General features: G+C 57.0%; 1 protein-coding gene across 1 annotated transcript in view; it reads left to right on the top strand.

Annotated features, from left to right (window-relative positions):
* The first annotated feature begins 912 nt into the window (after positions 1–912).
* PHACTR3 (phosphatase and actin regulator 3) overlaps positions 913–14,069 on the top strand; it is a 146,009-nt gene continuing 132,852 nt past the window's right edge. Inside the window, exon 1 of the mRNA XM_075527683.1 lies at positions 913–973. The gene's annotated coding sequence lies outside the window, so the exon portion shown is untranslated. The remainder of the gene's footprint in view (positions 974–14,069) is intronic.

Below are 14,069 nucleotides of genomic sequence, written 5' to 3'. Positions count from 1 at the left end.
AGAATCTGCTCATTAGCACCTCTGAGGACACCTGCTACTGTTGCAGACCCCTGCCCCCCTCCAGTTCCCAGGGAAGCCACTGGAGGGGGGCTACCAGGAAGATGGGCCCTGCCCCTGGAGGCGGTGCTCCAGGAGGGACCCCTCCCAGTCTGCTGGGGGGTGGGTGTGGGTAAGGGGTAATCCTCTTCTGCATTTCCTACTTTCCCAGAAGGAGGGGGGGGACGGGGGCGGGGCTTGTGAACACCTCCTAACCCTGGATCCAAGCCCAGGCTGCTGGCAGCCCAGGTGCCTGAACCCCTCCCCATCACCGCCCAGCTTCACACTCCCCTCTCCCGTGACGTCATTCTCCTCTCGCGTGGCATGATGGGAGAATCCTAATGTTTTCCAACAGATGCTCCAAGAACCGCTTTCAGATTAAAGCAATTGCGAGAGCAAAGATTCTTCCCTTTCCTTTTCCTCCAGGGGGTGGGGGGTGGGGTGGGGGGAAGGGAGCGCCCCAGACTTTCCGGACAGAACCTCCTGCCCCAAGCCCGCGATACACACTGACCAGAAAAAGTTCTTATTTCCTGGTTCAACTTTTTTTTTTCTTCCCCCTTTTCTGGAATATGGACCGAAGAATGGGAATAAACAGGAATAAATAACAAAGCCAGCCGGGTGCGGGATGCTTCCGGCTGAGGCGCCGCGCCATTGTTCCTGCTCCGGAGCAGCCCCTCAGGCCGCCTCCCGCGCCCATCGCCACCTTTTCTATTCGCCGTCTTTGACCGGAGGCCCCTCTGGCCCGCGCGCCCCGTGCCGGTGACCTTGTCTGCGGCGGACGCGCTGACGCCCCGCGGCGGCACCAAGGGCCCCGTGCGCCTGGCCATGGCCGAGGCCGAGGTCAGCGGCGTCTGCCTTGCGCCCCGCGTCCGCTCGCAGAGTGACCCCAGCGTCCTCACTGACTCCACCACCTCCGCTGACGCCGGCGACAACCCAGGTAATGGGCGCGGGGTGGGGGTGGGGGCGCTGGAGCCAGCTCGGTCCCTGCCTGCTTTGGGAGAAGCCGGAGACAAACTCGCAGGGTGGGGGAGTCTTTGTGCCTTGGAGCGGCCCCAGGCCGCCTTCCTGGCCCCCTCCAGCTCAGGCGCTGGGGGCGGGCCAGGTGCAAACCTGTGGTCGCTGCCTCCCAGAGCTGCCCAGGTGGCCCTTGTGGGCGTCCCTACCGGGCAGGGGGCGTTCCCGTGGTCAGGTGCCCGGGGCTTTCGCCGGTGCCCCACTTGGCAGGGCCTGCACACCTGGGCAGCTGCCTCCGGACAGGTGCAAAGGACAGGTGGGCGGTGGCTAGAAGCTGTCTCAGGCCTTGGAAATCCCTGGGCCCCTTCGGTTCCCCACCCCCAGGGCAGCCTTGATGGTGATAGGTGATCGATCAGGCCACAAAGGCAGCCAAGAGCCTTGTTGATTACTTTCCACCCAGGGAAGAAAGGCCTAATAAAGGGGGTGGGGGGTGGGCTGTGCCTGTCACCATGGAGACAGAGAAAGCAGTGTGGTGATTAGATCCCGTCTCCATTGGAAGGCCATTTTCTCTGGCAGAAGTCAGGGCTGGCATGTGGGGCTGGAAGCAGCAGCAAGCTGGTGCCCTGGCACGGAGCTGCCAGGACTGGGTGTGCATGCTCTGAGGCTCCCATCAAGGTGCTATCAGATTGCAATGGTCCCCCCTCCCATTGAGGCTTCCCTTTGTAAACTGGATTGACCCAGGGGATCCTAGGGTGGGACCAGGGAGCAGGTTGGCTTTGGGGACCTTTCAAACCTGGGAGCATGGGAGCTTGGCCTCCCTCTGCCCAGTGAGCGCCGAGTCTGCCACCAGGGCCCAATGGCAAGTGTGAAACAATAAACCCACCCGAGTGGGGTGCTGGCTCTTTGTCAGCCGGCAAGACTCTGTCATGTGGGTCCTGCTGTGGTGTGGCCACTGGAAGTGGACATGCCGGGTTCGGCTGTGCCTGGGAGGGCCCATGACTGCCCTGGGAGTTTCCAGGGGGATGCAGGACCAAACCCTTCAGGCTTGGATTAATCCCTTGGAGAGGAAGGAGGCCAGGAATCTAGGCTTGTTCCAGTTACAGAAGTTGAAAGGCTCCTCCAGAGAGAGAGAGAGACACCCCTCCCCAAGTCCTTTTGTCTCCTGGCAGAAAAGGAAGCATGAACTTGACATGGAAATTGAGGTTTAGCCTTTTGACTGGCTGTGGCTTGGTGCCTCTCTGGGTGGGCATGGGAGCGTGAACAGTGGGCTGGTGGTAGGTCCATGTGAGAGGTCAGGGGGAGGCTGGGGAGGGCTCAGTGCTGCTTAGGTATGTCCCCCCCACCCTCCACCCAGGTGGTCTCTGGACTAGGTGGTGAACTCCGGCCCTGGACAGCCGGCTTGGCATATGAGGGCACAGTCAGCTTGGCCTCACTGACAGCTTAGAAGTCTTTCTGGGGCCCATGAAGTGGAGGCGTTTTGGAAGCGAAAGACCAGAGCTCTGCCATGGGCAGCCTGAAGCTGGGAGGCCACAAGGATCTGACATGGGCCTTGCTTAGTTGGTACTGCCCCTTGATTGGGGCCTGGCCCCTTCTCAGCTAAAGCAAGTGCAGTTTGGACAGTGCTGTGTGGAGAAGTGTCTGTAGCACTCAGAAAAGTGTCTGCTGTCTTATGAACCAGCTACTGGGTTTGTGCTGGACTTGGTCGGCGGGAGCCTCTGATATCACCCCCTTTCCCTCCTCCTCCAGACTTGATCTGCCAGGAGCTCATGGGGGGGGGCGCGGGTGAAGGGGGTTGAAGGGCGTGTCAGCCAGATCCTTGCTTGCAGGCTTTTCTGTCTATGTTGACTTCTTGGGAGAAGAGTCCTGGTGGCATAGTGGACTGCTAACCGCAATGGTCAGCAGCTCGAGTCTGCCAGCTGCACCATGGGAGAAAGAAGAGGCTCTCTGCCCCGATGAAGTGTTGCAGCCTCAAACTCATGGGGCAGCGCACTCTCCTCTACGATCACTGTGAGTTGGCATCGATCGATGGCTGGTGTGGATTTGGTTTTGAGTTCTTGGACAATGGCATCTAAGGATGCCAGCCCTGGGTGATGCTCCTCACCACACGTCTCTGGGCACTGGGCATTGCAGATCCAGCCACTGGGTCAGGATTGCCTTCAAGACCTGGTGACTGCCAGGAGAAAGTGCTCTGTCGGGTCTTCCCGTCTCTGGGTTAGCAGCCTGGTGGTTTTGCTGTTTGTACCCCCCATGGATTCAGCGTTCAGCCGCTGGACACTAGGAAAAACAGCCATTTTTATGGGAGCAGAAGCATCATCTTGCTCATACAGAACAGCTGGTGGGTTTGAACTGCTGACCTTGTGGTTAGCGGAGTGCTTTACCCACCACATTACCAGGGCTCGGCCTGGGCCTCCATGGCCTGTCCTGCTGGCAGGTGTGGAGAAGTTGCCTCCAGAGCCCCCGGCCCGCCCAGCCGTACTCCTGCTGTGCTCCATCCTGGCTGTGCACCCTTCCTCCTGCTCTGCACTTGACACTCCAAGTCCTCCTTGCAAAATGGAGTTTTCAGAGATGGAGGCAGCTCCTGTGACCTGCTGCCTCCTGGGAGCTCAGTGGCAGGAGTGGGTCCGACCTTCCGTCTTCATTTGCTCTTAGGCTGTGAGGCCGGGCCTCCCCTCTGCCTGTCCTGGGCATTGAACAGGTGACTCCTGACCTCCAGCCTGACTTCCTCAGCCATCTTCATCCACACTTCCCTCAGATCTTTCCCCTGCACATCCCTCCCTTCCCAACCTCCTCTTGGTTTTAGCTATACTACTCCCCCTACGTTATAGTGGGTTGCCCATTGGGCAGTTCAATCCCATCAGCTGCTCCATGGTAGAAAGACGAGGCTGCCTGCTCTCATAAAGATGTGCAGTCTCAGAAACCCTAAGGAACAATTCTACTCTGTCTGTTGGGTTGCTATGAGTTGTAATCGACTCAGTGGGATCTTTATATATTTTTGGCTATTCTTTTGAATAAACACATTGGCAATTAGCTATTCAGAACCTGGTGGTGCAGTGGATAAAACAGCCTCAGATGCTGTTTGCAGGTTTAATGATCTAATCCCACTCCACACCCACGGCAGAAAGGCCTGGTGATCTGCACCCCTACCGCTGGCTGTCTAGGAGCCCTCAAGGCACATTTCGCTCTGTGCCCGAGGGCTGTTCTGAGTCAGAGCTAGTTTGGTGGCCGGAAGGGGGCTGGACCCCTCCTGGCTCTAAGCACCTTGGTGCTTCCTGGGGTACCATCTCTGCTACCTCTGTGTTCCCTCTTCTTGGTCCCCTTGCTGGTTCCCAGGAACCAGGCCACTCTCCCAGGCTGAGAGCCTCTTGGGACAGCCTGAAAAAGTAACTGCAGGGTCTTGGGATTTGCCTTCAAGGGAGACAGCCCTTCTAGGGAGGATCTGTGACCCAGCTGGGGTGGGTGGTCCACCAGGCGGTCAGGCGGGGATTGCCCTGTACCCTGACAGTGCTCAGCCATATCCCTGGTCTCTACCCCCTCACTGTCACCCCTCCATACTAGGGACCACAGTCAAATCCAGTGAGACCTGCAGAAGCCAGAAACCGGGTGAGGCAGACCAGCCTGTGGAAGCCTGAAAATGCCCCAGGGCACCCTGGGATCTGGGGTGGGGGGCTGCCTGAAAGCAGGTGGGATAGATGCATTAGTGGAAAACTCATGTGAGATGGAAACTTGACATAACATGCAACTCTTTCCCCTCAAAGTGAGTGATCCTGGCCTCCCTGGGGGCATCACGGGCTGTGTTGGGCTGCTATCTACCAGATCAGCAGTTCGAAACCACCAGCCTCTCTGAGGGAGAAAGGCGAGGCTTTCTACTCCCATAGAGATTTAGTCTCGGAAACCCACAGGGGCAGTTCTACCCTGTCCTGTAGGGTCGGTCACACAACTCAATGATAGTGAGGGAGGAAGTGATAGCAGAGTGCCCGGCTGCCCCTGTCTAGGTTGGGGGCACTGAGAGGCCCAGAGGAAGAAGGCAGTGAGTGGTACCGTGTTCCATACCCCAGTGTCTCCTCAATGGGTGATACCACCCCCAGGGGCACTGGTAGGACGGGCTGGAGGAGAGGCATTTTTAATTGCCGGGGTGCTGGGTAATTTCTTCTTAAAGGGGGGGCAGTGGGCTGAATGCTCTAGGAAGCACCTGCTGCGCCTCATTTCCACAGCCTTCCTGCATGTGTCTACCCACTCACCGCCATCCACTCCATCCTGGCTTGTCGAGACCCCTGCAGGACAGGGCAGGACTGCTCCGCAGCTTTTCCCAGGCCATGTGTTGTCATGGGAGCAGACGGCCTCAGTTCCCCCCATTGCGTGGCTGCTGGGTGGGGGCTGCCGACCTTTCCGTTAGCAGCCCAGTGCTTAACTGCTGTGCCGTCATGGCAGCACTGTCGTGGCCACGGCACTTCCTGTCTGCATGGGGTGGCCCTGGGTCAGAGTTGACTGGGCAGGAACCATTGACAATCGCCCTTTGGATCAAATGCAGACCTCGGAATGCGGCTTCCAGACTCCGGCCACCGCTGGGCCTCCCTGGGGTGCCCCTGGCCACCGCCTGGCTAGCAGGACCCTGCTGCCTCTCCAGTCGCAGTTCTTGCAGCCTCATTCCTGGAATACTCACCTCATCCTGGAGTTGAGTTTGGGGGCGTCTCCCTCCAGCCCCATGTAGGGTGTCTACATGGCCCAATTAGCCGCAGAGTTATGCAGTAATTACCTGGCCAATTTCCACAGGGTTCTTAAAAATAAATGCTGGGTGCTTTAAAAAAATAACGCATTTTTATTCTCAGGTTATGAAATTGGTACATTTCATTATAGACAGGGGACTGGGTGACTTTAAAATCCCCAGTCCCCGTTCCTGGCTCACCTAAGCCAGTGTGGGGAGCTAGGACAGTGGTAATGTGGACTTTGGGGCCTGTGTAGTCATCAGGACCTCTGACACCATGCGCACAAAGCACGGTCGGCCTGGCCCCACCCACTGCGCCTCCTGTTGCATGCCACCCTCCCTCTTCCTCTTCCTCTTCCTCCCCCTCCCCCTCTTCCTCCCTCAGATGTTGAAATGATCTGTGTGTGCTTACTTGGGTCGGAGTCCTGGTGGCATCGCAGTTAAGCACTCAGCTGCTAGCCAAAAGGTTGATAGTCTGAACCCCCCCTCCCCCACTGTGCCTGGGCCAGCGAAAGGCCTGCCCCACACATCTGTAAAGGTGACAGCCTTGGGGACCCTGCAGGGTCAATTCTCTGCAGTGTGACACCAGCATGAGTCATAGCTAATGACTCATACCATCTCCACCACCACCACCCATGCCCCTGCCACCCATGCCCCTGCACTCACTACCATCACCACCCTAATACCCGCCACCCATACACCCACCACCCATGACCCACGCACTCACTACCATCACTACCCACATACCCACCACCCACACATCCACCACCCACATGCCCACCACCACCACCACCACCCATGTACCCACCACACACCACATAACCCACCATCATCACCCAGGTACCCATCCACCACCACCCACCACCCATCCACACACCAGCAGTTCTTGGACTAGTTGATGCCTAGTTCTAGATCCACACTGTGCTGCACGTGTCTGCGTGAATGTCAGTAAATGACAATGACCGTCTTCTGCAGTTTCGCTATCTGCTACAGTCTCTGTAGCCACATGTGGTTGGTGGCTGCCATATTGAATACTGCCATTCTGGAACATTCCATCCTTGCTTTCACTGTTGGCCTGCGGGGTCCTAGCATGGGTGCTTCCTGAGGGCAGGACCTTGTCTGCTGTGTCCCCACCTGTGTCCTGGGGCAGGGCGCTCGCAGGATGCTTGTTGAGAACAGGGCACTGGGCATTGGTGGCTGGTCTTGGAATGTTCTGGCTGGAGGGCAGCCTCAGTTTTCCCTCTGGAGGGGGGAGGGCGCCTCATTCCAGGTCGATACACCTTCCTCAGACACGCTCCATTGAGTTTTCATTGTCTGCCTCTGTGGCCGCTCTCTGAGGATGCTTCTCTGTCTGGAGTTGGCTGGAGAAGTCCCCACCCTGGCTTGTGTGGGTTGGCCCAGCCCCTCCATGCTCTGAACTGGTTTCCTTCCTGCCCCGCAGCGGTTCACACAGCGCCTCCAGGGAAGAGTGGCAGCTGCTGTCGATCATGGCGACTCCGGCATGGGGGCAATAGTTAGTGCATGGCTGTCCGTGGGTAAACCTTTCCTGAGTCTTTATCACAGTGGCTTGCACCGTGCCTGACCTTTGGTGATGGATGGAGTTCCCTGCTCAGTGTGACGGCGGCCTCGGGTCTGATCGGGTCTGAACTCGGTCCTTGGTGAGGTATGCCGGCCTGTTGTGGTTGTGGCCCTTCCTCCTTTGGCGGGCTCGTGCACTGCCTCCTCCATGACTGGCCAGTGCCGCGGCCACCGCGGGTGCACAGCACCTGTTCACGGCGGGCTGCGTTTCTCCAGCACCGAGTCGAAGCTACTTCTCTCTGAAGATTCACCCACTGCTCTTGAGCCCCTCTGACCCCTAGAGGACAGAGGAGACCTGCCTCAAGGGATTTCTGAGAAAGGAACCTTTATGCCTGCCCACCTCCGTGACCTCCCAACATCTTCCTGTCCATCTACCTGCCCACTGTCTGTCCCACCCACCTCCATGTGCCCACCCATCTCAGTAACCCCCTCCCTACCCACCTAAGTCTGCCTGCCCTGCCCACTCACCATCTGTCCTGCCCACCTCCATGTGCCCACCCATCTCAGTAACGCCCTTCCTACCCACTGACATCTGCTAACTCACTATTGGTCCCGCCCACCTCTGTATACCCCACCTCAGTGCCTTCCCTACTTCCTTCCCACCTACCTCTGCCGGCCCCGTCCACTCACCATCTGGCCTGGCCTAACTGCCCCAACCACCTGTCTGTCCCGCCTACCTCCATAGGCCCAGCTCCCTGCTGTGTCTTGCTCATCCTGTGGGCTGTAGCTCCTCCCTCTTCCTTGCCCACTTTTCTGCCAGCCCAGCTTCTTCCTACCCACCCTCGGTCCCTCATCTGCCCCGCCCACCTCTGCGGGGTCACAGGTCTTAAGGAGTGGTCTTTTCTCAGACGCAGCTGAGCCGTTTCTTCCTTGTTTGGGGGCAGGGGATCCATCCGACAGAGTTGTGTGTCCACTGCCCTTTAAGCAAAACACAGCCATGTCCTCTGCCCCTTGATTCACTTAGCCAGAATGGCTGCCCAGACAAGACATAGGATGGACAGTCAAGCCATGGACAGTATCAGGTCGTCTGTCTGTATAGCCCCTGGAAGGCCCCACCAGTAACAGGAGTGGTTTTGCGGGCATGTCCATCACAACTGGGCAGCTTGGCGGTGCATCTCAGCTAATGGGTGGGGCAGTGACGATTCTGACATTGTTGAGCCTCCAGGCTGGATCAGCAACCCGCTAAATCCAAGATGGCTGGACACTGGCTTACACAGTTCCAGAAGCACATGGATCACACACAGAACCGGGGAGCTGCTGTCTTGAGGACAGGCCCGCTCAGCCTGTTAGTACTAGTTCTTTTGGGTTTTGTTATTTCTTAGAAGCTTGCGGTCAGAGGCAGTGGATTTTCGGCCTGTGATAACCAGCGTGGGGGTTTGATCATGGCTGGGAGGAAGTGCCAGCAAGTGCTTCATGCTTTTCCCTCGCAGGCTGGCTTTGTCCTAGGTGACATGAGCTGAAACGACTATTCTTGAGTCCACGAGCCAAGGAGTTGCCAACCTCCACCAGGTGATACCTGTCTTGGCAGCTGCGTGCCTGCCTGGCTAGGGTTCGCTGCCCCGGCCCCCCTCCCCCCGCCATGCGGTCCTCACACCTCGGCCCTTCTGTTCATGGCTAGGGATGCTGCTTCTCTGGGCATCCATCCTTGAGCATCAATACAGCCGAAAGGATGGCTTGCAATACAGACTCCTTTTCTCTTACCACTCAGGAGGCCGGAAGCTCCAGCTCAGGGCACGGACCCCAGGGGCAGGCTCTTTGTCCTCTCAGGTTAGGAGCTGGGGGGGTGGGGGTGTCCTTGTCGCAGCGTCCAGAGCCCCAAGTGCCTCCGAAACTGGGCAGTTTGCTCGTGATGCTGACTTGCCACCCTTGTGTGGGTGCTGCTCTCTGTGAGTCAGTGGCCCCTGGCTTGTCGGGACGGTTTTCTGCTCGGAGTTGTTTTGTTGGTAGCACGTCTGTTCAGGACTGGAACACGTGCTGAAACCAGGGCAAGATTTCCTTGAGGTCCTGTGGAGTTGGGTACAGGGATACAGACTGGCAGCAAGCTTGGTGGGTGGGGCTTTTTGGGGGGCCCTGCAGTTACAAAGGTCCTCTCCAGGGTGGCAGCACATACCACAAGTGGAACCATGGGTCCCACGAATGTTGGTGGGCACTGTGTGTCCCATGGGGTACAAGAGCGTTAAGACAGAGCAGACACAAATGTGGCACCATTAACCTACAAAGAAGACCCAAATGAGATTCCTAAGTGGGGTCACCTCCGCAGGTTTAGGGGCGAAGAGCCTAGCACATGGTTTCTGAGATGCCCATTCTGCCCCTAACACCCACGTGCAGTGGTGGTTGATGTTCAGTGTAAGCCCTCAGCACAGAAATGGGGGCTTAGGAATAGTAAGCGGTGGTGACCATGCACGGAAGCGGGGGAAATCATGAGTGTGGTGCAGGCAGGCCACACATTGCACCTCCCAGGAAAGAAATTGTGACAACCACTACTGTCGTGAGGTCCCCGGCTGTTCTTTGTACCCATGCTAAGCTCTGATGTGGGAGTCAGGAGGATGTGTCCAGGGGGTACCTGCTGGCAAGGGTCACGTTGTTCTGATTGGTGAAATGACAGCATGTGTGTGTGTAAAAAGTGCTAGACCTGCACCCCAAATCTGTTCTGTATCGTGTTGAGATTTGTTCACGCACTAGTCTGGGCAGGTCTCGTCTACCTAGGTCAGTGGTTCTCAACCTTTCTCATGCCGCGACCCTTTAATACAGTTCCTCATGTGGTGACCCCAAACCATAAAATTATTTTCATTGCTACTTTATCATTGTCATTTTGCTACTGTTATGAATCATCATGTAAATATCTGATCTGCAGGATGTACTTTCATTGGTACACATTGAACATAATTAAAGCATAGTGATTAATCACAAAGCAATCTGTAATTATAATTGTGAAATATTCATTTCTAATTACAAATAAATGAAATTTTGTCTTGAATCATGGTGTAGCATGGGTAACAGTCTTAATACAACATTAAACTGCATTGCTACATTTTGTGACGGTATGCATTAAAAGCCAAGGTGAGTGTGAATGTTGAGATAGCTTCTTTCTCACCAGATCAGCATATTTGCCTGTGGGTGGACCTACCTGGAGACAAAGAGGAGTGATGTCTTGGTTCCTAAGACAATTGGAAATATGTGTCTTCCCATGATCTTAGGCGACCCCTGTGAAAGGTTCATTAGACCCCCAAAAGGGTCGAGACCCACCAGTTGAGAACCGCTGACTTAGAGGCACTTTGGAAGACAGCCCTGGGAGATATACTTCCCAGCACGGGGCCGTTGCAAACACCAGGGAGCACAGGTCTACTCTGAGGCCCCGGGGCTTACTGCGTGTGAGTCAAGGTGCTGAACCAGGTGCTGTCCTATTGCACCTGGCTGGACTGGTGCTGGATTCCTGTTTCTCTACCGAGTATTTCAGGTGACTGCAAAAGCAACTGAGGCCTCAGTGGCAGACCGCAATCGCAGGCCGCCTCTGGCATCTGCTGCTTGGTGGTGTCGGCTCGTCTGGGCTCTGCTGGGCGGTTCTTCCACGCACACCTCTCACCTTCCCAGCAGTCTAGCCTTTTAATGCTCATCTCCTGCAGCCACGGACGTGCTCAGGTCTTCCTGTTCGCAGCTGAGCACGTTCACGCCTTCATCCTATTAGAGGAGGCACGTGGGCCACCTCAGGGTGCTGGGGCAGGGGATTCTATGAGGACAGTCCCATGTGAACACTAGCCTTGCCATCTCCTGCACCTCTCATGTACGGTGCCCGGACATCAGGAGACCAGCGGACTGTCTTGTTGGGCGTCACATTTATGGTATCAGGATTCTTTGATATCAGGCCCAGGGTGGAATTCCAGCTCCACATAGGGGACTCACTCAGGTGATGCCTCTGAGCTTCAGTTTCCTGACCTGTGAAGGGAGGTACTTTCATAATGGCATCCTGCTAGTGATGGGTAGTCATGAGGGCAGGGTAGAAGCCTCAGGGTAGACACCAGTTCCTGTTATGTTGACTGGATCCTGAAGACCCCACATGGGCCAGAGTTGAACTGTCCACTCAGATACCTGGTGAAACCCACATGGCAGAGCCCAGCCCAGCCCAGGCATGCTCTCTGTGCAGGAGGAGAGACCGCCTCGCAGTGGTTGGAGTTCAGTCACTTACTGGGTTCCAGGCACAGGGCTAGGCCTTCGCTGGGCAGTCCCATGCCTAGAAGCTGCCTCTGCACGCTATTTCTAGGTCCCCTCATCCTTGCTAAGTGGCTGATGTTATCCTAGTTGGAAAGAGCCAGGGATTGGGGGCGAATCTATTTCATTTCCTTTATCTCTTGAGAGAGACGTGGGAAAGGGGTGTGTGTGTAAGACGTGTTAGCACACCCTCTGTCTTGGTGTTTTGCTCACCTCAGGGAGGTGTGTTCTGACTTGGGGTGGGGGTGGCACTTGGCCTGTGAGCTCTGTATTCCATTCCTGGGCATGCTGGGAATGAACTCAAATGTGCCATTCTGCATGACAATGGCTTGGGCAGCGTGTCCTCCATGTCCACCCAAGGTCTCTGCGAGTTGCAATCAGTACAGTGGTGCTAAAGTTGGCCTGCACCTGTTTTAATAATTGGTCTCACTTAGCTTTTAATTCACTAGGCCGTTTCTCCCAGGAGGGCGTGCGAGTACAGCGGCTGTTCTGAGCGGGTGATGGTGGTTCCCACTGCTTGGCTCTTGTCTGGCGATCTTCGGGGCGGAGTTGAAGGTTGCATGTTGCTTGGGGGAACTGGTGGTTCCTGGAGCACGTGTGGGGGGTGGGGTCAGGAAAGAAGTCTGGTGAAGTGAGGGCAGTGGAGTAGGAGTGGCCATTGTGCCGACTTAGTAGCCACCTGGCTGCAACAGAGTGGAATGTGCTCGGGTCTGTTAGACTAACTGCTCAGCTGCAGTTAGAGCTCACCCAGCAGCTCGGCAGGGTCCAGAGCCCATGGGCAGTGCTGCTCCGTCTCACAGGGTCCAGATGAGTTGTAGTCAATTGGTGTTTCTCCAACAAGCTTCCCGGAGTGTTAGGGAGGTCCTAAAGGTGAGAGCGGCCACCTGAGAAGCTGACCTGCCTCTCCTCCCCTCTCTTGCCCTTTCTTCATGCCCCCACCCCCCCCCCCGCAAGGAGAAGGACTGGACCTGGGGAAGGGGCTCCGCACCCGAGGGGAGGTTGGGGACCAGGCACCGGGACAGCTGGCTCCATGGACTAGAGTAGAAACCAGTGACAGATTGGAGGCCCTGTGCTTTTTGTCCTCACGGTCTCGGGTAGTGGCTTCGAATGCCCCCTGGATTCTTCTTTGTCTAGCACTACTACTTTGGGGGGCCCTAACTGTCCAGCTTTTCACCCATCCACTTACCCCCACAGCCCCACCATCCATCCATCTACCACTACACGAGTCCATCGGTCTGTCCATCCACCCACCCACCGACCCCCCCCACATCAGTCCATTCACCTAGCCCCCCTCCACCTGGCTTGCATTCCTGCACACCTTCTCTAACCTTCCTGACAAGGTAGGGTCTTCTCTCTGCTGGAGTGCCCATGTCACAGGGAAGACCCCACCACCTCCACCCCAACCAGCCCTGTGGGAGCTCCCCAGTGCCACCGAGCACGTGAGACACTGGGGACTGAATTCCATCCACACTGGCCAGGTCAAAGGTACTGGTGGCTCAGGGGTGGGCGGGCCCTGGGAGCAGGAAGACCAGCCTCATCCCCGAGCGGATGCACCGAGCTCAGCTGTGCAGCCTCCCTGGCTCCGGGCAAAGGCGGCTTTGTGCTGCTTGGGACAGGCTGGCCATTGAGGTGGCCTGGACACGGGGAGAGGACATGGCAGCTAGAGAGGCCGAGTGGGCATTTCGCCGGCGGGCAGCCTCGCGCCCTCTGGGCACAGTCGCTCCCAGAGAGCCCCGTGAATGGCTCTTTTCTCTGAGCATGGCATCCAGCGCTGCTGCTCCCAGGGAGAAAGAGGAGCCTGTTCTGAGCGGTCGGAGGAAATGGTCAGAAACTTGGAGGGTGAGAGGGCAGGGGTGCTTGTCACCTGGCAGGACGTCGGGGGCCTTCCCAACCTGCCTGCTGCTGAGCCAGCTGGGGAGCCCCAGATCTCCCCACCTGGTGCCGACTCATGGGCAGACCGAGGCTCCGCCTGGTTCTCAGGGACTGGTTTTCTGCAGCCATTAAGACTTTTCTTCGGCGGTCCCCCCAGCCTCTGGGTTTGTGGCTGAGTGCGTCAACCATGGGCATCCCCCACATCCCTACACCCACTAGCAACCCCCGGGGCTCCAAGCTCCTACTCAGACAGGCTGGGGGTGGGGGGCGTGGGGAAAGGGCCTGCTGGGCCTCAGGCTGCCCTGCTCAGAATGTGTTTGGACTGATGTGCTTGGGAGTCACGTAGGACTGGATAAAGAGTTACTGCCTCAGCCACCCTAAGCAGCACAGATGTTCTGTCCCAGATGGCCCCTCTGAGTTGGAGTCTACTGATGGCCTGGGGCTTGGGGTCCCCTGTGACACTGACTGACAGTGATCCCAGAAGACAGGGTAGAGCTGTTCCTGTGTGTTCCCGAGACTTGAACTTTTTACAGGAGTAGAGAGCCTCTTTCTCTAAATGGATGGAGCAACTGGTGGGTTCGAACTGGAGACCTGGAGGTTAGTAGCTCAGTGCTTCACCACTGTGCCACCAGGGCTCCAAGCAGGCATTTTAAACGTGTTCCTATCCACGCAGGTGGCTCCTTAAGGCACAGGCCTGGGGAGCTCTGTGCCCAGAGAACCA

This window comes from Tenrec ecaudatus, chromosome 12 (genome assembly GCF_050624435.1).
Source record: "Tenrec ecaudatus isolate mTenEca1 chromosome 12, mTenEca1.hap1, whole genome shotgun sequence".
NCBI classification, from domain to species: domain Eukaryota; kingdom Metazoa; phylum Chordata; class Mammalia; order Afrosoricida; family Tenrecidae; genus Tenrec; species Tenrec ecaudatus.
The sequence above is the reverse complement of the archived record's forward strand: the minus strand, read 5'-3'. Positions and strand labels throughout refer to the sequence as shown.